The sequence below is a fragment of the Calidris pugnax genome, unplaced genomic scaffold (genome assembly GCF_001431845.1).
Source record: "Calidris pugnax isolate Ruff unplaced genomic scaffold, ASM143184v1 scaffold82, whole genome shotgun sequence".
In the NCBI taxonomy this organism is placed as follows: Eukaryota; Metazoa; Chordata; class Aves; order Charadriiformes; family Scolopacidae; genus Calidris; species Calidris pugnax.
In genome coordinates, this window is record NW_015090833.1 from 3,361,573 (window position 1) to 3,385,441 (window position 23,869).

The window sequence follows — 23,869 nt, forward strand, 5'->3', positions numbered from 1 at the left end:
CTTTGCACGAGGCCTTTGCACGAGGCCTTGGCACGCGCGGGCGGGCTCAGGTGCAGCCGTTACCTCATCGGGCGCCGTTAAGGCGCAGCCCCGGGGGGGGCGCTGAGGGGAGGCTGCTGCCTCCGCCGCCACACGGGTGACGCGACACGACGGGACACGGCAGGACGTCGCCAGGGGTGAGTGGACACCCCCCCCCGTGGCGGGGTGGCGATGGGGGGCCGCGGCAGCGCTGCTGGAGGAGGGAGGGGAGCTGGGGGTCTGTCCCCTCAGGGCCCCGCCGGCGCGGTGCCGCCCTCCGCCGCTCCGTGAGGGGAGCTGGGCCGCCCCCCGGCCCGGCCCGTCCCCTCCGCTCCCCCCTTAGCGCCGTGCCCCGTCCATCCTCCGCGCTGCTGCAGGGGTTTTAGCACACAAATAGGGAGCTTTTCCACCGCCTGCCTCAGCCGTGCTGATGTAAACAAGGGTCTTCTGATTTTTTTTTTTTATTATTTTTTCCCCCCCCGCAGTCAGGAGCACGGATTTTGCTCCTCGGTGCTTTTCTCGGCACCCGCCCGCTCTGAGCGCCCTGCCCTGCGCCGATCCACCGCCTGCCTCAGCCGTGCTCATGTAAACAAGGGTCTTCTGCTTTTTTTTTTTTTATTATTTTTTTCCCCCCCGCAGTCAGGAGCACGGATTTTGCTCCTCGGTGCTTTTCTCGGCACCCGCCCGCTCTGAGCGCCCTGCCCTGCGCCGAACGGGGCTGGTCCCCGGCCGGGGCTGGTCCCCGTGCAGCCCCGCGGGGCTCATTATCGGTTTCTGAGTAGCTGGGGAACAGTCTTCTCCCCCGGTGATTGACACAAAGGTCAGTCAAAGAGGATGACTCACTCTCTTCCCTTCCCCGGTAATTTGTCACCCTGCAGATGACACATCTTAGTGGCTCCTCAAGCAGCGCGCAGAGCTCTGGCAGACCCGTGGGGAGCTGTGCCTCTGGGATGCTCTTTTTTTTGTGCCCTGGTGGCTGTTTATTCAGCTATTATGTGCTCCTCGGGGCCTGGGGGTGGTGATGAACAGAAGCTGGAGGGGCTGGGTGCCAGGCTTTGCTGTAAGCCAGCACAGGAGCTCAAGTGAGCCTCAAACAGTGGGAACTTGGAAGGTTTGTGGATCACGTCTCTCTCAGTGTTGGCCCACGATGCCTATTTCTTGTTGCCTTTTTTCTTTTCCCTATCTCTCAAGTTAGAGCAAGTTTATTGCCCCAGGAGCTCAGTATGAAAACATGTTTGAGACTGCTGCTTGCAACAAGCTGTAGGAAGGGCCAGGGAGCTTGGTCAGCACCTTGATGGGTATTTTGGCAGAGAAAAAAACAGTGAAGGAGCCTGGACAGGAAAAAGGCCTCAAGTGCATTGGGCTGTAGTGAGAAAAATTGCCAAAGATTTGGTTTCAAACCCAGATTTGAAGCAGAGAAGCCTTTTTGCTGGGTGGGGTTGTGCACGTGTCAGTCTGGGGGGATGGATTAATCTGCCAGGGAGGCGCAGCCATGGCTGGGCTGAAAGGCAGCAGCTGGTAAACAACACTGAAATCAGCTGCTTGTGATGGGAAGTGGAGGAGGCTGAATTAAATTACAAATAGCTTGTGATTTAGGCAGGCAGTAGAAACGTCCTCCATCTTCAACATGAAAGGTTCTGCTTGTGGAAAAGGAGGTTGTGAAGCAATTGCCAAGGGGTGAAAAAGGTCAGGGAGAAGGTATGGACCAGCCATATGCATCTGGATTAGCCAAGAGAGGCTATGTGTGAGTGGAGAGGTTGTGGTGCTGCTTTGGGAGCTGATCTGACAGCACGTGGCAGTCTTGGGGTCCCCAGAATGAGGGTGCGTGTGAGGACATCCACTTGCTGAAGGGGTGACCTGAAGTGTGGCACTGACAGCATTGTGGCTTGGCTGGTTTTGGCAGGAAAGCAAGAAGCTCTTGCTACCTCATGACTGCTTTACTTTAATGTTTGTTAGCTTGTGTTCTGTGTTAGGCTCATCCTAGCCACAGGTGTGGGTGCTGATGCCTTGTTCCTCGTCAGTTACGAGCTCTGCAGCCTTGTCAGAGCACTGCAGGTGATGGGTGTTGGGTGATTAAGAAGTTCCCATGTGAAATGAGGTGATCTGAGATTATTTCCCTTACCAGACTGAACCCAGAAAGTGCAGATGCAGAAGGAATGGGACCCTTTCAGCCTGGGGCACGGCAAACTCAGGGTGAGCTTTTAAACAGTTGTGTGGAGGTGCTTTTTTTTTCTTAAACTTTGAGGACCTTTTCAATTGAATCTCTTGGTGCTGAGTGAGAAGTGCAGGTTTGACTGCAAGGGAAGGTTGCTCATCTACACTAGGACTTTTAACCCTTTCTAGCTGGTGGCCTGTGTCCCGCTGAGCTTCCCAGGGCTGTGTTGTGTTGGACAGAGGCATATGGGCAGGCAACAGGGACTTGGGTGTTCTCACTTGGACCCATTCCCAAACCCATTGGCTGGCTGAGAGCCTTTCCCAATGTGTAATGGCCTGAGCTTTTTGCAGAGTAACAAAGGAGTTGGCAAAATGAGCAGGTGAGGTGATCAAGCAGTCAGTGCATGAGATAATTGCTCACAAATGGCTGGCTGAGTCTGGACCAAAGTTTGTTGTCTCAGCATTGCACACTGCCTGTCAGAGCAGGTCCATGCTGTGGGGGGTGATGAAAGCCACAAGCTGTCCCCTTGGTGGTATTCAAGAGCACGATGAGTTTGCTGGGGCCTGCCACAGCTGCTCTGCTTTGCTTCAAGGAGTTTGTGTTTGATGAACAATACAGTTTTGTCACTGGAGGGTAAACAGTGGCTGTTCATGTCCTTGAGTATCGCTTGGGCTTGTGGTCGTTCCCTGAATGAGACACAGCCCAAGAGTGCTGAAGGATCTGCTGCCTGTGGGATTTTCTTTCCAGCTCTTTGTTTGGAGAGGGGGAAGTTTCTGGCAAGAGAAGCTCCTTAAACTGCAGGGCTGCTCAAGGGAAGGTGGTGGTGAGGTGCTGCTTTGGTCATGTTTGCTGTCTTTACCCGTTCTATCTTAAGACTCAGTCCATTCCCTCTGGCATGGTGACACAGCACTGCCTTCAGACAGCTGAAACAGTTGGGAGGGCTGGTTGAATTCTGTGAAAAGTAGACAGATTTTTATTTTTTCCTGCAGGTGCTATTGAGCTAGCTCTGGATGGTGCACGGTGCTCCCACTGTATGCTCTTTTGGGGGTAAACTGTTCCTCATGACAGTTTCTCAGGCTGGCTGCAGTGGGTGGCGGGTTGATTTTTAATTATTTTCTTTTTAAACCATTGCACTCTTCCTGAGGGTTCTAGTTTGTCAGAGACATAGGTGTGACCTGTCCCCTGCCTCTGGTATTCATGTACCTCTCAAAGGAGCTGCTCTAAGGGAGCCAAAGGGTAAACCCAGAGATGCCTGGGATGTAGTGATGATAAATCGTGAATTCTTACCAGTGTGTTGTCTGTATGTCTTTAAGCTTTATTTTTCCTGATGTGAAAATGGAGGTGACATCTGTGTCTAATGTGTGAGGCTGCGACCTCAGTGAAATCCACTGATGGACGCTGCATTGTCTGAGGCTGCTTTGCAGAGGAGCTGCCCTTGCTCCTCTGCGGGATCCTCGCAGTGTCCCAGGACTGGGAATACAGGAAGGCTGTTCTTTCCTTGGGGCCTGGCTTACACTGACGACAGTGCAGCTGATGTGGGGAGAGAGAGTGCTCTGAACTGCCCCAGCATGTGTTTAGGCATCTGGTCTGGAGACGGTTCATCTCTCATCCCCCAGTATGCAGTTGTTACCTTCTAGCTGCTGCCAGAGGCTGAGTTTTGCTGGCCCTTTGCTGCTTTGGAGCTTTAGGGCTGAGCAGTCTGTGCAGCTGGTCATAAACCTGAGATAAGAGCATGTCTCTAACCCTGGACGGCAGAGAGGGCACCAGCACCTGGTCAGAGACACCCAGCTAAGCATTAATTCTGTTCTCCACAGGTTATCATTGCGTACTACTGAAGTCTGCTGGTGCTCTCCAGAAAACCTTATCTCTGCTGCCTGATCTGCTGAGGCTGTTTCTAATAAAACTTAACTACAGAGAAGTGGATTCAGCTCCTTCCTGAGGCATGGAGACAAGTAAGTTTTTCCTCCAGCGCTGTTGCTCTGACCCCCTTCCTGCTGAGTGAATAAAGCTGCCTTACCCCACTGGTTCCGATAACAAACCCTCCCTGCCCGGCCAGCAGCTGGCTTTTGGGGGCACTCTGCGATGGTGGCTGTGCTGTGCACCTCCCAGCAGAGTTAACTGGGTGCTGGGGGGGACATGTGGGACAGAGCTGGGACTAATCTGCAGGCAGGGCCACACTCCCTGCTGTGTGTTTGGAGAGGGTTGATGGTTGCCAGCACTGGGCTGGAGATGCTCAAGGAGCCTGGCTGGGGAAGGCTGGTAGTGACCAGCCACTAACCTCGCGTGCGCTCGGCAGCCTGCACTCCCATTTATTACCACTTAAAATTTGCTGTCTCTGCTCCAAATGGAGTGTTTACAGCATTGACACGAACAGCTGTCCCAGTCAGCCAGATCATAACAAATGGGAGCTCTGGCTAGAGTGTTATTTTGCTGCAAGGGGGCAATACATCTTATTACTAAACAATGAAGCTCATGATGGATGGTGACGAGTCTCTTTGCTGTCTTGCTTGATGATCACACTACAAAATAAATATAAACCCCAAGGTGTTCCTAGGATTCTAGGCAAGGCCTCACATTGTACCTGGGGAGAGACGCTGTTGAGGTTCTCCCGAGCCTTAACTGAAAGAGCCTTTGTGTTAGGCTATCAGTTATGCTGCCTTCTCTCCAGGAGGGATGAGCTGGGAGGGATGTTGCAGTCGGGGGAGAAAATATGGGGAGAGAGAGAGGAGGAGGTGCTGGCCAAAAACATGGGGTGTAGCAAGAGCTGAAGACAACCGGTGTCTTCCCTGGGAACACTGCAGAGCTCTTGCCCTTGGTAATGTTGCCTGTTGTCTGATTAAAAGGCAGTACAGGTCGAACAGTGTCATTTTGATCCAGCCTGAAGCAGGGCTGCATTATTGGGGAAGCTTATGAGTTGAAGGAGGGGGAGTGGGGACAGAGTCCTCCAGAGGGCCATGGAGGAAAGTGAGGGTTATGGGGAGGGACAGGCACATCATCCTGCTGCTTCAAGTGACTCGCGTGGAGAACTGTGAGCCATAGCCTCTCAGAGCAGAGCTATGGAACAAATGATACGCTCATTTAATGCCAGCACAAAATTTGAGGAACTGTGTTCAGCGTAATGGAGGTGAGACAGTCTGAATCAGCCACCTCTGCTTCTGAGCAGCTGCAGCAGCAAAGCTCAACCCTGTGCAGGTACGTTACCTCCAGCTCGGTCTCTGCAGAGATATGGATGGGCTCCTGGGCCGAGCTCTGTGAGAGCCGCAGAGCAATGCTCGTTGGCTAAAGATGGTGTGTGACTCACCCAGCTCCTACACATACCCACGCACCCTTCCCCTCATGCTGTTTTTAAGATCAGCCAGCACAAGGACTGCTGGATTTTCTTATCTGCTCTCCCCCAGCCCAAGGGTGTTTTCTTCTAAATGGGAACTGTGAAACGATTAGAACAGGTGGTACTGTGATTTTTTTACACCATAATAAATGTGTTCAGAGTACAAGTGGGACAAGCAGAACGGACCCAAAGGAACCAGCACCTCCTCTGTTTGGGCTGTGCAGGGTGCAGATGCAGCACAATGGGGCTGACAGCAATGAGGGCTGGCGCCGGGTGTGCGAGTGACACTGGTAGTGTTGGGAAACCAATTAAAGCTCATTTAAAATATTAGCATATCAGCAGGCAGGAATTCTTCCGACTGGATTGGTTTCACTAGGGGATCGGGGAATAGGGCCAGCATTCATCTGGAGGTTTCTCCTTCAGCACACTTCCATTCAGCTCCTGACCTGCTGGAGGAGAGGGGCAGCGGGGTTTGGGGTGTCCCTGGGGAAGGGTATTCCCAGCCTTGCACTCTTCCAGCAGGAGCTGTGGCAGTGAATGGTGGTGGAGGGACAGGAGCCGTGAGAGCAAACAACAAAGCAGCTCTGTTTTGATGTGTGTGTTTATGGAGTGGATGAAGGAGGGGGAAGCTTTTAAAAAATCCCAGTCCTCTTTTTCCCAACAAGTTCTCCCTGGTATATATTTATTTTTAGTATCTATTTAGCAGAGAAGAGGGGGAGGGCTGTCTGGGAAGGGGGTTTGCTGAGAGGGGGTGGGTTTGTGATCCAGACAGATTCAAAGACAGACTTAAATAGAGCATTAATGGAAGAGGGGAGCTTTGAGATTGCAGCTTTCTATTTTGGCAAAAAATGAGCTTTCTGTGCGTGCCGGCTGCTGCTCAAGCACAGGGGTAGTTGGTCCCTGCACAGAGGAGCTTTCATTTATGTACTCCTGAAAGTTCTCATGCTGGTTGGGGGGATTTTTGGTTCAGGTCCTGAAAACATCAGGAAGAGAAAAGAGGGAGTGGAGGTGGCTTACCCCATGCCTGGTGTGTGTGCACCATGGTGGAGCAAGCAGTGTTCCTGCCAGCTTTGGGGCTCAATTGCCTTTCTCCAGACATAGTTGAAAGCAGCCTGGCCTGGTCATCTCCAGGTTTCTGCTGGACGCTTGGTCTGGGAAAGACCTCCTGGGTAGGAATTTGGGCTCTGAAGCAAAGCTCTCCTGAGCTTCTGTTACCTTGTTCCTGTGCTGTCTTTTCCCTCAAAATTGTACTGAAACTGGAGAATCCAGTGCTGAAGGATTTGCTTGACATCAGACTGCAGCCAAAAATCGTTGTGATCCCTTTTTTTATTCCTGTCAAGGTCATGGTGCACTTGAAGATTTTATTTCTGACTGTTCAATAAAGGTGAGTGCTGGGACCAAGAAACTCATCTGCAATAAATCTGTGCCCAGTGACTGTCCAGGAGCAGGCTGCCCTTTCCTCAGGTGCATTTGCTTTCTGGGTCAATCAAACCCTAATTTCTTCCCACTTGTATTTTTGTTGGTAGATACCGGCATTTGAAAATTGCAGTCACGTTGCTTAGTTACCATGGGGTAGAGAAATTGCATGGACTTGATTTCTGTGGGTGGCTGCGGATGGGTGTGCAGGCAATTCCCCAGCAGCTGCATGGGGCAGGAGGGAAATTCAGGACCTGGAGTATTGCATGAGAGATCAAGGATACAGATCTAACTGGAGTGAGAGACTGAAATAGGAGTCAGTTGACCAGATACTTAATTTTTGTGGACCTGGGTACATATTACAAGAAAACAATCTGAAGAAGGGCTCTGTGTTCCCGCACTAGGAGTAGATGTACTGAAGCTGTCAGGAAAAGTTAGTCTCTAATACCTCCGTATCGGTAAAGAAATCACAACCTGGTCCCCAGACACAGACTTTGACAATCATTTCCTGCTAATGCTTTGGGCAGTGAGTTTGTCACTCAAATATTTGCTGAGAGGTGAGATTCTTAGCTCAGTCTGTGCTTGGCTGAGTCCTTGCCAAGGAGGCACAAGGATGATGGGAGAGGTGACCTGGGCTGGTGGTGGTTTCTGCACTCGGAGGAATTTTGCCTCTGAAAAATGCAAATGTGGTTGGAACCAATTTTGTTCAAGAACGTGAACAGACACTCAAAGGACCTTTTTTCACTCTCCCCATGACTTCTCCTTCTCTAATTGCTAGGATGAATGCATAAACCCTTATACTGAAGTGTTCACAAGAGCGGGTTTACTCATTTTACTCTTTTTCTTGGCATAAAAGGCATCTTATTAAGCGGGTTTTAATGTTTGCTCACCAAGAGACATGGATTATAAAGCTTTAGAAATAACTTGCATCTGGAAAAGCCAATTAATAAAACAAAAATTCTGATGTCATTTTCTCATAAATTAACAATTTATAGATAATTTACAGTGCTCATGTCATTAGGCAAATGGGCTTTAAATTGATTTCAAATTAGTGGGTTAATGATTTCCCACAGGTACCATTTCAATGGGCAGCATATTGCGTGGTGTTTTTTTTCAATAAAGGGGTAGGTGTGCAAACTCGTGCCTCTGTAATTGAGGCAATAATTGGAGTGGTGGTCACATTCAAGTGCAGTATTGATCTGTGAAAAAGTGCTGACTGTCTCCATCACTGTGGCAAAGAGGGGGTAGGAAAGGACTCTGAGAGAGACTGCAGTCTTTGCATATTTCTTGTATAATAACTTTCATTTTGGTACCCGTTAACTCCAGGTAGTGCATTAAGGGAGCCGATTGATTTGGTATTGTTAAATAACCTTGCAGTTCATAGTACTGGAAAAAATATTCAGCCGAGTTCTAATTATAGTTGTAAGGGAACAATATGTTTCCAAATTGATTAAAAGTGGGGTGATGACTGTATGGAGTCTGAGACCAACCCAAGGTGGGGGGGAAGTGTTCCCACTGCTGCTGCCATGCCCAGGCTGTGTGCTGCCAGCCTGGCCCGGGAGCCAGTCTCCAGCCTTGTCACCACTCTGGTGTCAGCTTCCACCTCTGTGTGACTTTATTTCACCTTGTTTTTTCTTTTCTGTCATTTTGTCCCACCTGCAAATGTTGTGAGTACTTTAGGGGACAGCCTGACTGGCTTGTGTGTATGAGCACAGGATGCTGAGGCTGGAGCCCTGAGGTGCTAGCAGAAGGTCAGCAATTGATATCTCGGCTTGGTCAACTGTTAGTTGCCAGGAGGTCCAGGCTGGTGTCACGTTGGAGCAAATCTGGAGCAACTCCTCTGGCCTGGTTGGCATTTCTGTAGGCTTGTGCTGGCGTTAATAAATGGATGAACTGGGCTTTTTGCGTCTTACCACCCTGATGCAAGAAGCATAAGAAGTGCTAATGAATTCCTCCTCTGGGAGATGAGGAGTTACTGTCCCTGCCCTGCTGTGGAGTAACTGTGATGGAGAGAGGTGCCTGCCTGAGGTCACGGGAGGGAAGAAGGGGCTTTCCTCCCATTGATGCAGTGCTGCTTGCTGCGAGCCCTGCTTCACGGGGGTGTCTTGTGCAGCGTGTGGCCACTGAGGCAAGGGAGCACTGAACAGAGAGCACGGTCTGGGTTGGCAACACCCTGAGCAGTGCCCTGGGCGTTGTTATTCGGCGCCACGGATGGGGAGGCTGAGTGCCATGGAGGATTGTGTTTTGAGCACGACGGACAGTAACTCATTAATTAAATGGCTGTGGAAATGGATTTTGTTGGCAGTACATATTTGTGGAGTGCAGTCTCCCTGTGGCTGGCTGTTTACACAAACTCTATTGCTTCCAAGCTTTGTATTGCAAAATTAAATTCCTCCTGCATTAAAAATTTATGTTGGATGAAAAGATCAGTATATTGAAACTTGGTGAGAATATCCCCCTCCATGCACATACACAGCTCATTTAGATGTACCTGCCCTATGAATGCCAGCTCATGATCCAAATCATGGGAGATAAGGTTTATAATTACCTTCTATCAGCGCTCTTTAGGAAGTGGAAAGGTGCCCTTAAATAGGGGATGATGCCTATAAAGATGAAATTTATATGAACTGAGAAGTTGTTATTGCATCCCTTAGCGTCGCCTGTGCTTCCAGAGGTGTTGAAAAGAACCTACAGAGAGAGATTTATGGGAAAGCATCTTTTCACAGTGTGTTATTTTGGATTCAAGGACACTGAAATTGTGTCGTTTATTACACAGAGCTACTTGTGTCAGTACACAATTCAGCTCGTAATTATAGCCTTTCATCTTATTAGCATATGTAAGAGTTTATATAAGTTTTATCCAAACATTTTTTAATTCATTAGGTGTTCTCCTTGTATCTGCTGTGCCCTAGGGCTAAGAAACACTCTGCACTTGTTTTTTATGTAAATTAGACCTTAAAGATACACATAAATCTGTAGACATGCTTCTACCATTTAAAAATGATGCCTTAAGATGCGTACAATAAAGGGAATAAGGATTTAAAGCCCCATCTCTGTAGAATACATTTTATTTTGTATAGATTTTGAAGGAAAGCAGATACAGCAGCACATCTTGAGTTTGGGGAGAGAAGGTGGTGTTGAGGGGTGGGAAATGAAAGAGGAAGCAGGCAGATGGTGATAGTGGAGGTGAGCAGCAGCTCAAGGTAGATATACAGAACAGGGCAGGGATGGGAGGGTGGCACAAGAGGAGAAGGCTGGAAAGACCTCAGGGTGAGGTCTTTGGCATCACTGCAGACGTGTTCTTGACATGGCCACCGTGAGTCTTGCATGGGGCAGGAGGGATGCAGGAAAAGTCTGTTATAAGCAGTAAGTATTGATGCTGCCCTCATGGTGTGGAGGGAGCCCTGACCCTCCTAGCAGAAAGGCTTATTGGTGCTGGCTGTCTAATGATGTTTGTTGGTGTTTCCTCTGGCCAGACAGAGCTTGGCGTCTTCTGTATTAAATTCCTTTTTTCCCATTAACTTGCATGCTATTTATTTCTGCCTTCCTGCTTTTGGCAGCAGACTGTGAGTCTGGAGGAGCTGTGACCTGAAAGGACCATCTGTTTCTGTGGGTGCAGGCTGCTGGCAGGCAGGAGGGGTGGCGAGGGCCAGGGAGGAGGGCTTCAGCTCCCATATGCTGCTGTTCCCCATGCCTCCTCGCTGGCTTGGTACTTTGAAGGGCGGGGGGGGAACCCAAAAAATAACCAACCAAACAAAAAAAACCCCTCCGTTACCCTGGGTAGCTATAGCGGAACCAGACTTATCATTTCTCCTTGCAGATGGGGAGGCTGGGAAGAGTGACTTGTTTCCTCCCTGCACCAGAAACCCTCATTTGGTCATGGGAGTGATAAGTCAGGCAGTGCCATTTGCTGCAGGGCCTTTCACTGGCACGGCCACCACGCTTGTGGGAACCCAGGGCATGGACCTGGGAGCACCCGGCTTCAGAAGGGCTTTGATAACAGACCTCTCTGATTTCTCATGATTCAGTCATTGTCTCCAGAAACCCACAGAAAGGCTTGGGGTGTAGACCCACGAAGGCTTCCAATTTAGGAACCCAAATGGGAATTTGATGCTTTTGCTGCTGGCAGCCTGTGAATGAAAGCTCCTGCCCCGCGGTGCTATCTGTAAGTATCTGTCACTCTCCACACGTGGTGACGGTGTGAGATACAACCTCTGATTAATGCCTCCGGGGAATTTCTAGAATATTGTTTTGCAAGCAATTGTCATTTAACATTAAGGTAAATACCTTGCAGCTATGAACTAGAAAGCCTTTTTTTTTTTTTTTTTTCCTTTCCATTTAGAAACAGCCTCTTGGCTTCACGAGCTCTCGGGCTAACATTAAACCTGCCTCTCATCTGCGGATGCTCCATCCAACCTCCTGCTACCCCAGAGCTGGCCCTGGGCAGCAGGCGATCGCCTGCACCATCGCGCTGCTGCCGTGGCTGGGAAACCTGGCCTGGGGTGGGGAGGGGGGAAGGAAAAACAGAAAGGAAACTTGGTGCTTTTGCCCTTTTATCTCTTGTAGGAGGAGACTGCTGGTTAGTTGGCACAGGCTAGTGCTGAGTGGTTGGATATGTAAATGAGTTCACTTTCATTAGCAGTCTTGGCTATGTGAAAACACCATTAAGTCCGGCAAGGCTCATCTCTTCTAATACCTGTGTTTCCCCTGGAGACATTTAAGTTTCTAAGGTAATAATTTCTTATCGGACTCTGGTGACTTTTAGTTAAGAAAGTAGTGTGATGGGGGAGTCACCACTCCTAATGTTTTTCCTTCATTTCTAAATTATGTGAACTCTTTTAATTACTGTTGCTTCTCTGAAATGTTTAGTTTCTCCCTTTGCTTGGTCCTTGTTGCCTCATCTGGTTCTTGCTGGTGTAACCCAAGCTAATGTGGTAGTCAAAACCAACAACAAAATCTCTCCCACCACCCTCTTTAGTGGAGGTCAAATGGAATGTTTTTGGGGTGGTCACTGTGTCGTTGCAGGCAATAATGGTGCCGGTGCGTGCCCTGTGCCCCTGTGAAAGTGGTGGAAGTTTTCTCCTGTGAAGGACAACAGTCTCTCCTTTTTCCAGCAAACCCCACAGAGCCAGCAGTGTGCCTTGGTCTGGCTCCCTCACAGCAATGCAGACAATTACCGTTGCGTGAAAGCCACGGCTGCCCATGCTTTACCAGCAGTGCAAATTACACTCATAAATTCAGAGCGCAGCTAATTGTTGTTTTATGGAGTAGATGTTCTTTAGGAAAAAAAAAATTAATCTGTAAACACTGTGATGCCCTGCTGAGTAGAGGGCTATTTATCTTGGGTGAGGAATAGCCTTCCAGAGTGATTTAAGTGCAAGGTGGATAACAGGCTTTTCAAGGGCACTCACATTCCCCTGGTGTGGTTCTGGGCAAGTGGGATGCGCAAGAGGGTTTTTTTTAATATGGGGTTTTACCTGCCACTGGAGCAATATGCCTTGTGATTACGGTGTTATTACTTGTTCTGGAAACCCCTCCGGCCTGGCTGAGATCAGGGCTCCCCTGTGCCTCCTGCTGCCCTTGTGAAGGGGAAGGATGCAGCTGGTTTGAAGGATTACACTCAAAGTGGATGCGACTGGCCGGGGACAGAGGTATAAAGCTCGTCGTGCAGGGAGGCGAGATGCTGAGCAGACTCTGCTTTGTTAATTTGCCAAGATACTATTAGGTGGTATCTGTCACCGTAAGGAGGTGCCGTGAGAACGTTTCTGCTCTTCATCTGTCTTGAGCGTGTCCTGAGGGTAGGTGGGACAGCCAGGAATGAGCTGCTCTGGCTCAGTCTTGGCCCAGAGCCCTGACCTGGAGTGGCCTCATCCTGCACCGAGGGAAGCCAGTGATGAAGCAGCTCCCCCTCTTGCTTGGGGGTGTCCAGGATTTCACTGTTGGAATGACTCTAGCGAAGCTTAAGCTCCCCTCCCTTAGCCCCCCAGCACTTGCAGGTGACCCAAAACTTGCTGCTTCTTGTGGTGACAGTCTCACCTTCAGAGGCTGCTCCCTCCTCCAAAAGGCCACTTAGCTTCCCTGAGTGCTATCGTTCTTCTGAGCCTGTCTCTTTATTCCTAATTGGATCCTCTGTACTCAATTGTCTTCATCTGTGAAAATGTTATGAGGATGAGGTTTCAGCACTTTTTTTCTTATGATAATTTATTGTATTTTAATTCTGCTTTCAGTGTGCAGTGACTTGGCAGGATATGTGATTTGCAGGGAGGCAGAGAGTGGGAGGCTTTATAAATAAAATACCTGCGTCTATTCTGTCTCCCTTCACAACCAGGGGCTGATCTTTGTTATGCCAGGGCAAACCTGGGAAGCTTTCTACTAAAATTTAGGGTGGCAGCAGCACAGTGCTGGTGCAGCAGAGATGAGAATCTGACTGCATGTGAACTGTCAAGGCTATAGCTTTCAGAGCTCTAAATAGACAATGTATGTGTATTTTAATAACCGTAACCTTCAGTTTCTGCTGAATGTGCAGAATGTAAACCCGCATTATAATAGCTGGAAAGGTTGTTTGTGGTAGATCTTGATATACTGTTTGGAGTGGGCTTTGCTTTGCTCCAGGAGGCTCCAGTGAGGCTTTGGAAGGGAATGATGTGCTGATTGAGAATTCAGCAAATAACAGCTTATAAAAGGTCCTTGTCTAGTAAGGTAAGAGACACCTCTGAAAACAAGCTTTCACTGGTTAGAAGCACGTAAGAGAATGTCCTTGTGGGCTGAACAGGACACTTTAGTTATAGGTTATAACAATGCTTTGAGCTTTGCAAATGCTGTGTATAATCAGAAATGCTTTTGGCTCTTCCTTGCGGTGCTGAGGTGAAGCAGGAAGGACAGGGAAGCTTGTTCTGTGATTTTCCCCTTCAGGGCATGGAAGGGTCTGCTGGGAGCTGTACTGAAACCTCCTGAAAAGGACTTGGGCACCGTAAGGAGCTTGGGTGTAAATGCCAAGTTTGGCATATGCTCTGCTACAGTGAGTGTTGCTGGAGAGCCAGGCTGAGGTCTGATACCTGAACTGGGGCCTGGTGGGAATCAGACCTTTAAGCACATACAGCCTGCTTTGTTTGGCTTGGTGTCAGCTGGGGTGGTTCCTATTGTAACAGCTGCCCTTTTAAAGGGGAAAAAACTTCGTAGCCAGTTGAAAGTGAGCAAAAGCATTTGAAATGTAAGGCTGATCCAGGCTTTCATGTAAACAATATGCCTTTTCCCTTCAGTGGTGCAGAGCTTTGTGTGGGGTGTGCTCTTGGCTGGCAGCCCTGGAAGAGCTGACAGTGACCTCTTCTATGGGGGGGAGAGGACTCCCCGGGAGGTGTCGTGCTGTCACACTGCTGCTGCTGGAGTCTGATCCTGCTTCAGGAGGAACAGACACCAAAAGGGGCAAGAAGGCCTCCCCGGGAGGTGTCGTGCTGTCACGCTGCTGCTGCTGGAGTCTGATCCTGCTTCAGGAGGAACAGACACCAAAAGGGGCAAGAACAATAGCTGAGCACAGGAGTTGGCCCGCTCTGGTGTGGACTTGGCTGGCGGCTTCGCTGCTGGAGGACCTGGGACCTGACCTCCTGTCTGATGAGCTGAGCTCCAGCCCCTCATCTCCGCTGCTGAATCAAGGGTTGCTGTCTTGTGGGGTGAGGGAGGCAAAGGCTTCAATCAGTGCTCTGCTGTAGTTGCCAGGTGAGAGCGTGTGTGCATATTACTGTTAAAATTCAATGTATGGAGCATCCAGTAATGCTGGCTCTTGCCCATTGGTCAGAATGACTTGAAGGGGAGAAAATCTTCCTCCATCCCTCCCGACCCCTGATGTGATTTAAAGGAATCAGTTTTTATTCCTGGTCTGAATGCGAGCTTGCTCTAAACGTTGAATGTTTCTGTGGGTAGGCTCAGCTATATTTGTGTCTGATCCCTCTTGCTGCTGTACTGGGGCCCCTCGGACTTCCACTGCTGTATCTCTGCAGCTGAAATATCTCAGCTGTAACCTATTTAGCTTTCCTGGCAAAAGTTTTCAAACAAAGCACCAGGCTTTGCAGGCAGCGCGTGGGTGAATGTGAGCAAAGCCAGCAAGGTGTTCAAATTCAAGTAGGTCAGAAGTGAAAGAGAATTTCACAGGAAACACTGAGACATGTATTTTAAGTGATTTTGTTCCAAATGGAAGTCAAATAATCTTTTTTTTTTTTTTTTTGGAAGTTGGGTTTTCTTGAACTGAATCTAAAAAATAAATCCCTTCCACCCTGAAAATAATCACCCAAACCTTCAGTTTAATCAAAACATTTATCTCCAGTAGATTGGCTGGGAGCTGTTCCAAACTGGTGCAATTTAAGCTCATTTCTAAGTTGAAATACATGTGATCATTCAGCAGAGGATTTGCAAAGCTACTCACTTTTAACGTGCATTTCAGTGCTGTAGCCCTCAACAACTCACATGAATGCAAGTCAATCATTTAAAAACAAATGCAGCGCTGTGACCTTGGTTATGGTGCAGTCAACCTTTCCACCAGCGTTCCTCCCCATCCCGTGTTGCTTTCCAATCCATGCCCTCGGGCACGTGGTTTGGGTGCTCTCTGAGTTGGGGCCCAGCGTACAAACCCTTGGTGAAGTTTATCTGTGGGAACAAAAGGCCCTTATTCCACTGTCACTGTGATTGCTGCGTGGGAGTGTTACAGTGGTGCGGGGGGAGGAAGGGGGAATATGCTTCTGTGCAATCACAAAACTGAATTCATTCTGTGTATTAATGTAGCAAGTGTCATTTTCTATACACAAAAGAGAAAGTTCAAGAAATAAGAGGTTTAACTTAAGTCATCGATACAAAAGAAATATGCCTCCGGTTGTACCACTGTAAACAAATGAAGCTGGATGTCTGTCTAAACAACCGATAGCTCGCGGGCAAGTAATGAAAAACCACTCAGGATGTGACATTTCTTTAAGGGGACCTTAATGTTTTGATTTACCTTCACTAAGGAGCAGAACATGGTTGTGTTAGTGGAGCTGCCCCAGCCCTGAACTTTGCTGGCTCCAGCGTGTTTGTGCGAGCACAGAACACGGGTCCCTGGGGAAGGGGACTGGGCTGGAGCTGGCTGGTGAGGCAGCTGCTGTGTGAGTTCCTGCAGAGCTGCCTCTGCTGCTGCCGAGCTCGCTCCGCACACACGCATCCTTCCTGGGGTCTGGTGGGTTTTTGCAGGTTTTGGAAAGTTCCTGTGGATGTTGTGGCACTGCACGTAATTTGAAGTGCATGGCTATGTTGTCTTTACTGAGAGTCTGTCTGTAGAGAAGATGAGCTGTGGATGAAGTCGTACGTTTTGAGCGAAGGTGAGATGTGCCCAGTGGTGTGGTGGGAGCGAGGCATAGACAGACCCAGGAGCTGGAGTGCTGCAAAGCATGTGGCAGGATGAAACCAGCCTGGTTTCGTCCTTGGCAGCACCCTGGTCACCCTGTGGGCAAAGCTGTTGACTGAGTCTCTGGGAATGCAGACTTGAACAGGATTGTTGGGGCAGCGTCTGTCCACTCCACAGAGCAGGGACCGGGGAGTGCAGGGAGCTGAAACACCAGGTGCCTCCTTGACATTTCCTTGTCGCCCCTTCACAGCCCCTGAAACTGCTGGTTTATGGCTGTGAACAGCAGGAAACACAGGAACGATTTCTCCTTTGACATTTGAATTGCAGACAACACCTCCAATTAAATTTCCCTCTTTTTTTACTAGGTGTTGGTTCAGGTGTATTATCCTCTTTATTTTATTAGTGTTCTTATCTGTTGTTGAGGTGGCTGGCGATGCAGAATTTGCTGACATTTTGGCATAAAGGCTTCTGAAAGCATTGCCTGCTCTTAACCTTTGGGGACACGTGGGACTCTGCTGTTGGGCATGTGCCAAGGCCATGGCTGTCTTGGAAGCTCTGCCTCTCTTCTGAGATCTGCAACCCCAGCGAATCCAGCACATGCTGGAAATCCCAGGGCATCTTTAATTACCCTGCCCCTTGGCTGCAGCTTGTAGGCTCTCTGCCTGGGTGGAAGGTGGTGGGGTCTCTGGGAAAGATGCTCAGGGAAACCCCAGGCTCACCTCTGGAATTGCCTCCCATAAACGTACACAGCTGAGCCCAAATATTTCCTAATGCCTTTGCTTTTCATCTGTTTCATTCTGCTGGTCAGATAAAGGTTTTCTTTTTCTCATGATGATGAGAGATGTTCTTTGTCAGGGCTCTTAATCTCTGAGGCTCTGCAGGTAAACCTACAGACCTGGAAAGACAGGGGAGAAGGAAGATGTGGCTAGTCAGGCAGAGAGAAGGAGGCTGAAGAAAGAGCAGTGGGAGGGAAGTGGAGGGGAGGGGGATGATAGGAGAGGGTGAGTTATGTCACATTGTTAATTTGTGTTACTTGTCCTATTCTCCCGAGCTGTTGTGAATTAGAACAAACTGGGTCAGCAGAAATTTGCCGGTCTCCCAGCAGAAGCATCAGGAGATGATGTACAGGGATTTAGCGGTATGAATTGTTTTTTTATTATTGTTTTCCAGTGTGCTGTGGCTGGGGTTTAGCTTGGAATAGCTTTACTGAGAGGCCTGCAAAGGCAATGGCTGTGGCATTACCCGCAGTGAGCAGGAGATGTGTGGGGATCAGCTGTGTGGCTGTTCCAGGCTTTACGACAAGTTATGTTGCAGGGATTTTGCTTTGTACAGAGCTGTGTGGTTAAATCCTTTTCATCTTCTTTATGACTGGTGCTGCTCATATAACTTACTTTCTCTTCTGCTAGAGATAGCTCTGGTCCTAGTGCGATAGGAGAGAGGAATGCCCTTTGCTTTGCAGAGTGCTGAGGGCTGGTGCAGCTGCCTTTGCTGGTTATTCTAAAGGCATTTGGGTTGCAGGAGGAAGAGGGCTTGCAGCTGCTTATCCTAGTGCCAACACCAGTAGTGGTGGTCTGGATCTGAACTGGAAGAGCTGATCTTCAGTTCCTGGCAGGTCCAGAGGCTGTGGGCTAGGTGGGTACATGGGGGCATGCCTTTTGATGCTCTTCAACCATGCACCCTGAGTTGGGTGGCTGGGGCAGAGCTGCGCTGTGACCCTGTGGGACAGGACAGATTGCCTGGATATAAAAGCTGAAAACATCCTAGGCTCAGTCAGCCTCACAAGGGCATCCTGCCTGGTGTACAGCGGGAGGAATAATTGCTGAGCACTGTTAAATGCACCAGCCATGCAACATAAGGTCCAGTTTCCTCTTCTACTATATGTATGTAAACTCCTTCCAAATGATCCAGGGCTGGATCCAGACCCCTGCTGGTATTTGGGTGAATGGGTCATCTGTGCCCCCAGGATTGATGCTTGCTCTAATCAAACTCAGTATTTCTTCTGACAGTCCTTTGCCTCTGCATGGCATCTTCCATGTTAAAGTCCCAGTGCCTCTACAAGCCTTAATTACCTGTCTTTTTCATCACATCCCTGTGGAGAAATATAATTCCCTAGTTTATAGGTAGGAGCTTTGAGGCGTAGAGAGGCTAAGGTCAAGAGGAGAGATGCATAGGGAATGATAATACAGACCAGCAAAGTATTTTGACACTTATATTCCTTCTGATTCTGAAGGAGAATCAGAAATGTTGAATTGTTTGTGCCTTTACAAACTTCCTTATTTACAAATACATGCAGCTCACTCCTTGCTGATATATGATGAAGAATAATTGAGAGGAGCAGTGCTCCTGGGTGACTCCCTTAGCAGGGCATGAGACTGTGTGCCTCTTGGCGAGAGCAGTATGGGGCTTGAGATGTGTAGCAGGAGTGAAATGCAATTTATGAGGGCATAGATTTAAATGAATTGGATCATTTATAAAATCAACTTCTCCAGGCTACTTAGCTTTTTGATGTCTCACCAGTATTTAATTGTCTTAACTTGGTCTTAATAGAATTATTAGGTTTTATATCTCTGTAGATCTTGATTTATTTCCCAGCTCTCAATCTATTGGCCTGTGGCAACACTTCTACTTAGCTTTGATTTGCGGGGGGGGAAAAGTTATTAGACCAGCAAGTTTGTTCTGCATTAACAAAGGGAACAGTTCTTAACCAAATTATCTGTGGTTTGTCCTGCAGATTTTAAATGAAACATTGCTTTGGCAATACTGAGCTTCACAGGGCAGGAGCCATCTGTCTGTAGCCCAGTAGTAGCTGCCACAACAAAAAAGGTTCTGGGTTTGGGGTTCCCTGCTGCCTTTGGTGTCTTTGTCTCTCTGGTGGTGTGAATGATGGGGGGCTGTATGCTGGAAGGGGACAGTGGCTTTGCTGTGGTTGAGTGCTGCTTACTGTCCTTAGAGTGTGAGGGGTTGGGTTGCTGCTGCTAAGACAGAAGAAATGGCTAAAGACCTTTTCCAAGCAGAGCTGTGAAGTGAAGTTTTGAGCCAAAGCTGGTGTCTGGAGGGTGAAGTGAGGCAGGAAGATAAATATTTTAAGTTTCAGTGTTTGTATTTTTCTCAAATGCTTAAGTATGTTTTGAAACAAAGTCTTTATTTGTTTTTGTTTGGTTTGATACAAAACAGGATTTTCAGGACTTGAGCCAAGATGAAATTTCACTTTTCACATCTTCCTTGGTCAATTACTAAGTTGAAGCAAACAAAGAAATTAACTCCCTGAATCAACTGCTTCCCCGGGCTGCCAGGGTTTTGGCTGGGAAAGGAGAGATTGGCCCCGTATCCTCTGGGACCCTGCTTTTTAGAGAAGAAGCTGGCCAGCAGCAGATTGGGGAAGGCATCTTGGGACACCAGTGGATTTAGCTCGTAATAACAGCAGGGGGTCAGTGACAGCTCTGTCTGTAGCTGATAAGTAAAAGAACAAGCTCAGAACTGCAGGTCAAGAAACAGCAGCTGTCATTACCCTAGAAGCCCTGATAACATAATCCTTTAATAATACCAACATAATACCAGCAGCTGAAGGCAGGGGAGGGAGAGAAAAACTAGAAAACCTGGCCCTGCATTTGCTGTGAATAGATGTGGGAGAGGAGGATGTGTGCCCAGGTGGCTGGGACACAGGAGGGCTGGAGCACAATACAGGTGAAGGTGGATGTCTCTGAGCACAGGAGTTGGCTTGGCGAGGAAGGATGCTCTGCTGCATGTCCCAATTATTTGTTGTTGTTGTTTTTTAACTTTTTCCCCACCAAAAAGGGAGCAGTAGGACCTGTGTTCCTGCCTGTGCCCTGAACTAATGCTGCAGCTGCCTGCTAGGAGAAGGAATCCCCTCTGGTCACCCCTTGGCCACTCTGTGCCTGTGCCAGAAGTACTAGTTATTTGGGACTGGGGATCCTCTTGCTGCTGAAGACACTTGTCTAAGGCTCTCGGAGGCAGCAGGGCTTTGGTTACCCCTGCAGAGGAGGGCTGTGTCCTCAGGGCTGTGCAGCTCCTCTGAAGTGGGGAGTTCATGCAAAGCGTTGAAAATACACCTAAAGTGTAGTCTGCCTCTTACTGGGTATGTTGTCCCTCTGCCCCCCACTTAAGAAAATATTGCCCTCCAAATTCAATCCTGTAGCCTATTATTCATGAGGTCATTACTGTTTAATTTAATCACCAAATGTCAGCTGAATCCCACTTATTCTGCTAGCTCACTAGAGATTTACCTATTTATTTTACATTTCAAATGAATTGCTCATTATTCTGTCATTCTGGGATTTTATTCTGTAATTTATTTTGTGGGCCCTGACAAGTTGAAAATGAGCCCTGGTTCTCTTCTCTGTCTTGCATGTTAATTGTCAGGCCCACGGTTCAACTGTTCGCTTGCAGGACCGAGGGACCTGACCCAGTATGTGGGGAGGGAGGGGAACCAGGCTGCGTAATCCCACAGCTGCTGTTGCTGATTCAACTGTGACAAGAAGGAAATACTTTTTCTCTCCCCTCACTCCTCTGCCTCTTGGGTCAATGTCAAAGGACAAATTGCCCTGTGCAACTTGCTACTGAAATACATCATGGCAGTTGGAGGTGTGTAGTGTCCCTTATGGTGTGTGGGCATCAGTGTGAATGTGTAGTTGGAATCCTGAGAGCAAAGGCTGTAAAATAGAATTGTTGGAAATAATACACTGTTTGGGGTATAAATCAGCCTTCTGTTTTAATGAGGTGAGGATGAAATGGTCCTCAGTGAGGGACTGTCCTTAAGTTGCCTATTTCTAGCTCTTCTTTTCTTTCTCTTGCTCTTGTTTCTGTCCTGTGTTGGTGCTGGAGAGCACAGACCAGTGCTCTGCTCCAGCTAGGAAGGTCCCTGGATCCTGTGGTGTCCCTCGCCTGGATTAGGTCTTTTTGTCTGCTGTAGGTCCCTGTGGCCGAGCTCCCAGACCAGCTCCTTGCAGACAGTTCCTGGTGCTGTTTGCCTGGCTACCGAGATCACTGTGTGATCTCAGCCCCGACCAGCCTCTTTCTCCTTCCTACTGCAGAACACACAATATTATGGAAAACCAATTTTCTGTCTGGATTAGTTCTTTATCTGCCAATTGAACGCTCTGCGCTATTTCTCAGCTGTCCTGTGAGCTGCTGGGACCCATGGGCCCTGCACGTTGCCCCTTTATTATCCAGTTGAAGAGCGGCTCTTCTGTGCTGGAGAGAAGACTTGTTAAGGAAATTCACAAAAGGCCAAAGACACTGGCAGGCATTAGAAAGAGCAAGAGGAGGAATTCAGAGGTGTGAAGAGGGATTTCAATCTACAGGCTCTACAGGAATATAAACTGAGCATGCTCTTAGCATGGTGAGAGTAAACAGCACAAATTCCACTGGGTTTGTCTTTGATGCTTTCCCTAACTGATACCAGTCCAAAGCACCTCATTGATTTTCTGCTTTGCCCAGCCTGAGATCAGCAGTATGAGATTGCTCCTATTTGCTGGGCTGAGTTATTGCCTGCTGCTTCCAGTGAACTTCCCTGGCAGGTGTGAGAGTTGGATGGTGTAGACCTCTTTGGCTTTTTTCTGAGATGCTGGTCCTGGATGTAGGATTTTCACACCCTTCTCAGCCTGGGCTATCAAGGGCATGTTTTTGGAAGGCATTGTTTCCCAGGATTGGAAAAAGCTTTCTTGGATCTGCCTCACCATCTCTGTGAAGTAAGAAGTAAGCTTGGTCTGGCCTGGCCAATACTCGTGAGGCTGTAAGGAGGGTGAGCTACCCAAACAAGCTGTCTGCCTCCTGGTGTGTGCTTATGCTGTAAACTGCTTGAAGCCAGGAGCTTTCAGTCCTGCTTTGCACAGCACTTTGTGTTCAGAGCAGCATGGGCTGAAACAGGGTCTTTTGGACATGGCTGCAGTGTGAGCAATTGCCAGAGCACCTAAAACGTCAGCAACTCACTCTGCGCTGTTTCCTGGGATTTCTCCTTTTTCCTGGGATCTGGGTTGAGCTTCTGTGCCCTCAGTGGTGAGGTTTTTGGAAGAGGGATTTGCTGGTTTGCATTTGCTCAGTGCCAGGAGGAATGGGGTGGCTGAGTGCTCAGTACTCGTTCTTGTGAACAGTGGCTCAGAAAGCGTAATTTTCCAACTGAATGTCAGGCTTGTGTATTCCTGGATACTTAAGTACTCTTGACTTGCCCCTAACTGAATTTGTGTCCTAGCATTTTTCTTAATTATGCTCCCCGATTCCTCTATGTCAGTGTTTAATTAGAGATTAATTGGGAAAACAGCAGTATGCATCCTGATAGAGGAAATGGATCATGTGCGTGTCTCTTCCATGCTCCTGCCAGGCTCTAGGGAAGTGCCTCGTTAAATTTTGGGCTTGTCCTCTCCTTTCAATGTCAGTGTCTCTTCTGCTTCTCTCGCTGCTGTCCTGCTGATGCCAGGGAGGGTGACCAAGTCTCCTGATCAGCACCTGTCCCGGAGCAGGATGGCTTTGCTGAGAAACATGATGGGTTGAGCAGGCTTCCCCATGCATCTCCCCACACCCTGGCTCTTTGGGGTGTGATGGGGAGGGGTGTTAGACCATCAGTAGGTGTTTGGAGCCTGGTTAGATCCAGCCAGAGGAAAGGCTCTGGAGCCCTGCCGAGCACTCCTGGCCCTGCCTTCAGCTGAGCATGGGATGACGAATAGAGGTTATTCCTGCAAATGCTCCTTCCACCCATTAACAAGCCGTTAGTGGTACAGGGATCCAATAACAATCCCTCAGACTGGCTCATGAGGTTGTATGGCAGTGTCCCTGCCAAGCAGCATCTCTCGCAGCCTCCTGTGACTGGGAGAGCAGTGAAGGGGATGAGGGGAATGCTGCCAGGGGCACTGGATAAATTTAGAAGCTTAAGCTCCTTACTCTGTCCCCATAAGGTGAGCGTAACCATGACTGACACAGATGTGGCAGCTGGTGTCCCTCTGATAGCCAGAGATGCAGATCTCAAGATCACTGACTGTGCTGCAGCTGAGCACCTGCTTTAGGCTCATTTTCCCCAAAACTCAGTGTTCCCGGACAGGCTATGAAAGTGAGGAGCAACCTTTGCTCAATTGGGTAGGCTGTATGTTGGTTGGGGTGGCTGTTTGTTGTTGCAAAGCTCCTTGTACCTCTTAACTGTAAAAACTGCTGCTCCTTTTGAAGCTGCATAAGCAGTCGTATTACTGAGAGCACTAAGTAGAAAATAGAGCCCCTCAACACCTTCCCTGCTGGTAACACAATGTGAAAAGCTTCCTTTCCTTTTAAAAGGAGCAAAAGAACCTTGCTTTACTGCCAGTAGAAGATGCATTTCTCTGGCAATCGGCGTAAAATAAATCTATTTAAATAGAGGTAATTTGGGCCAAAGGAATTGATTTTGCTATCACAGTATGTTGGATAACAGTAGTTTGTTTCTTAAAAAAAATAAAAAGATGGGGGCAGGGCTGCAGTTTGGTACTTTGCACAGCTGTATAGCTGTTTCCCTCCATGTTTTTGCAGTCTGTCTCAGAGGGGTGTTGCTGTCCCTTCCTCCCACCCCTGGTAGGTTTAGTTTTGCTGTCCCATTTAGCATGAGAAA

At 48.6% G+C, this 23,869-nt stretch overlaps 1 protein-coding gene across 1 annotated transcript in view; it reads left to right on the forward strand.

Moving 5' to 3' along the window:
- The first annotated feature begins 75 nt into the window (after positions 1–75).
- LOC106887754 (F-box only protein 6-like) overlaps positions 76–23,869 on the forward strand; it is a 60,533-nt gene continuing 36,739 nt past the window's right edge. The window contains exons 1-2 of the mRNA XM_014941469.1: positions 76–176; positions 3,988–4,125. The gene's annotated coding sequence lies outside the window, so the exon portion shown is untranslated. The remainder of the gene's footprint in view (positions 177–3,987; positions 4,126–23,869) is intronic.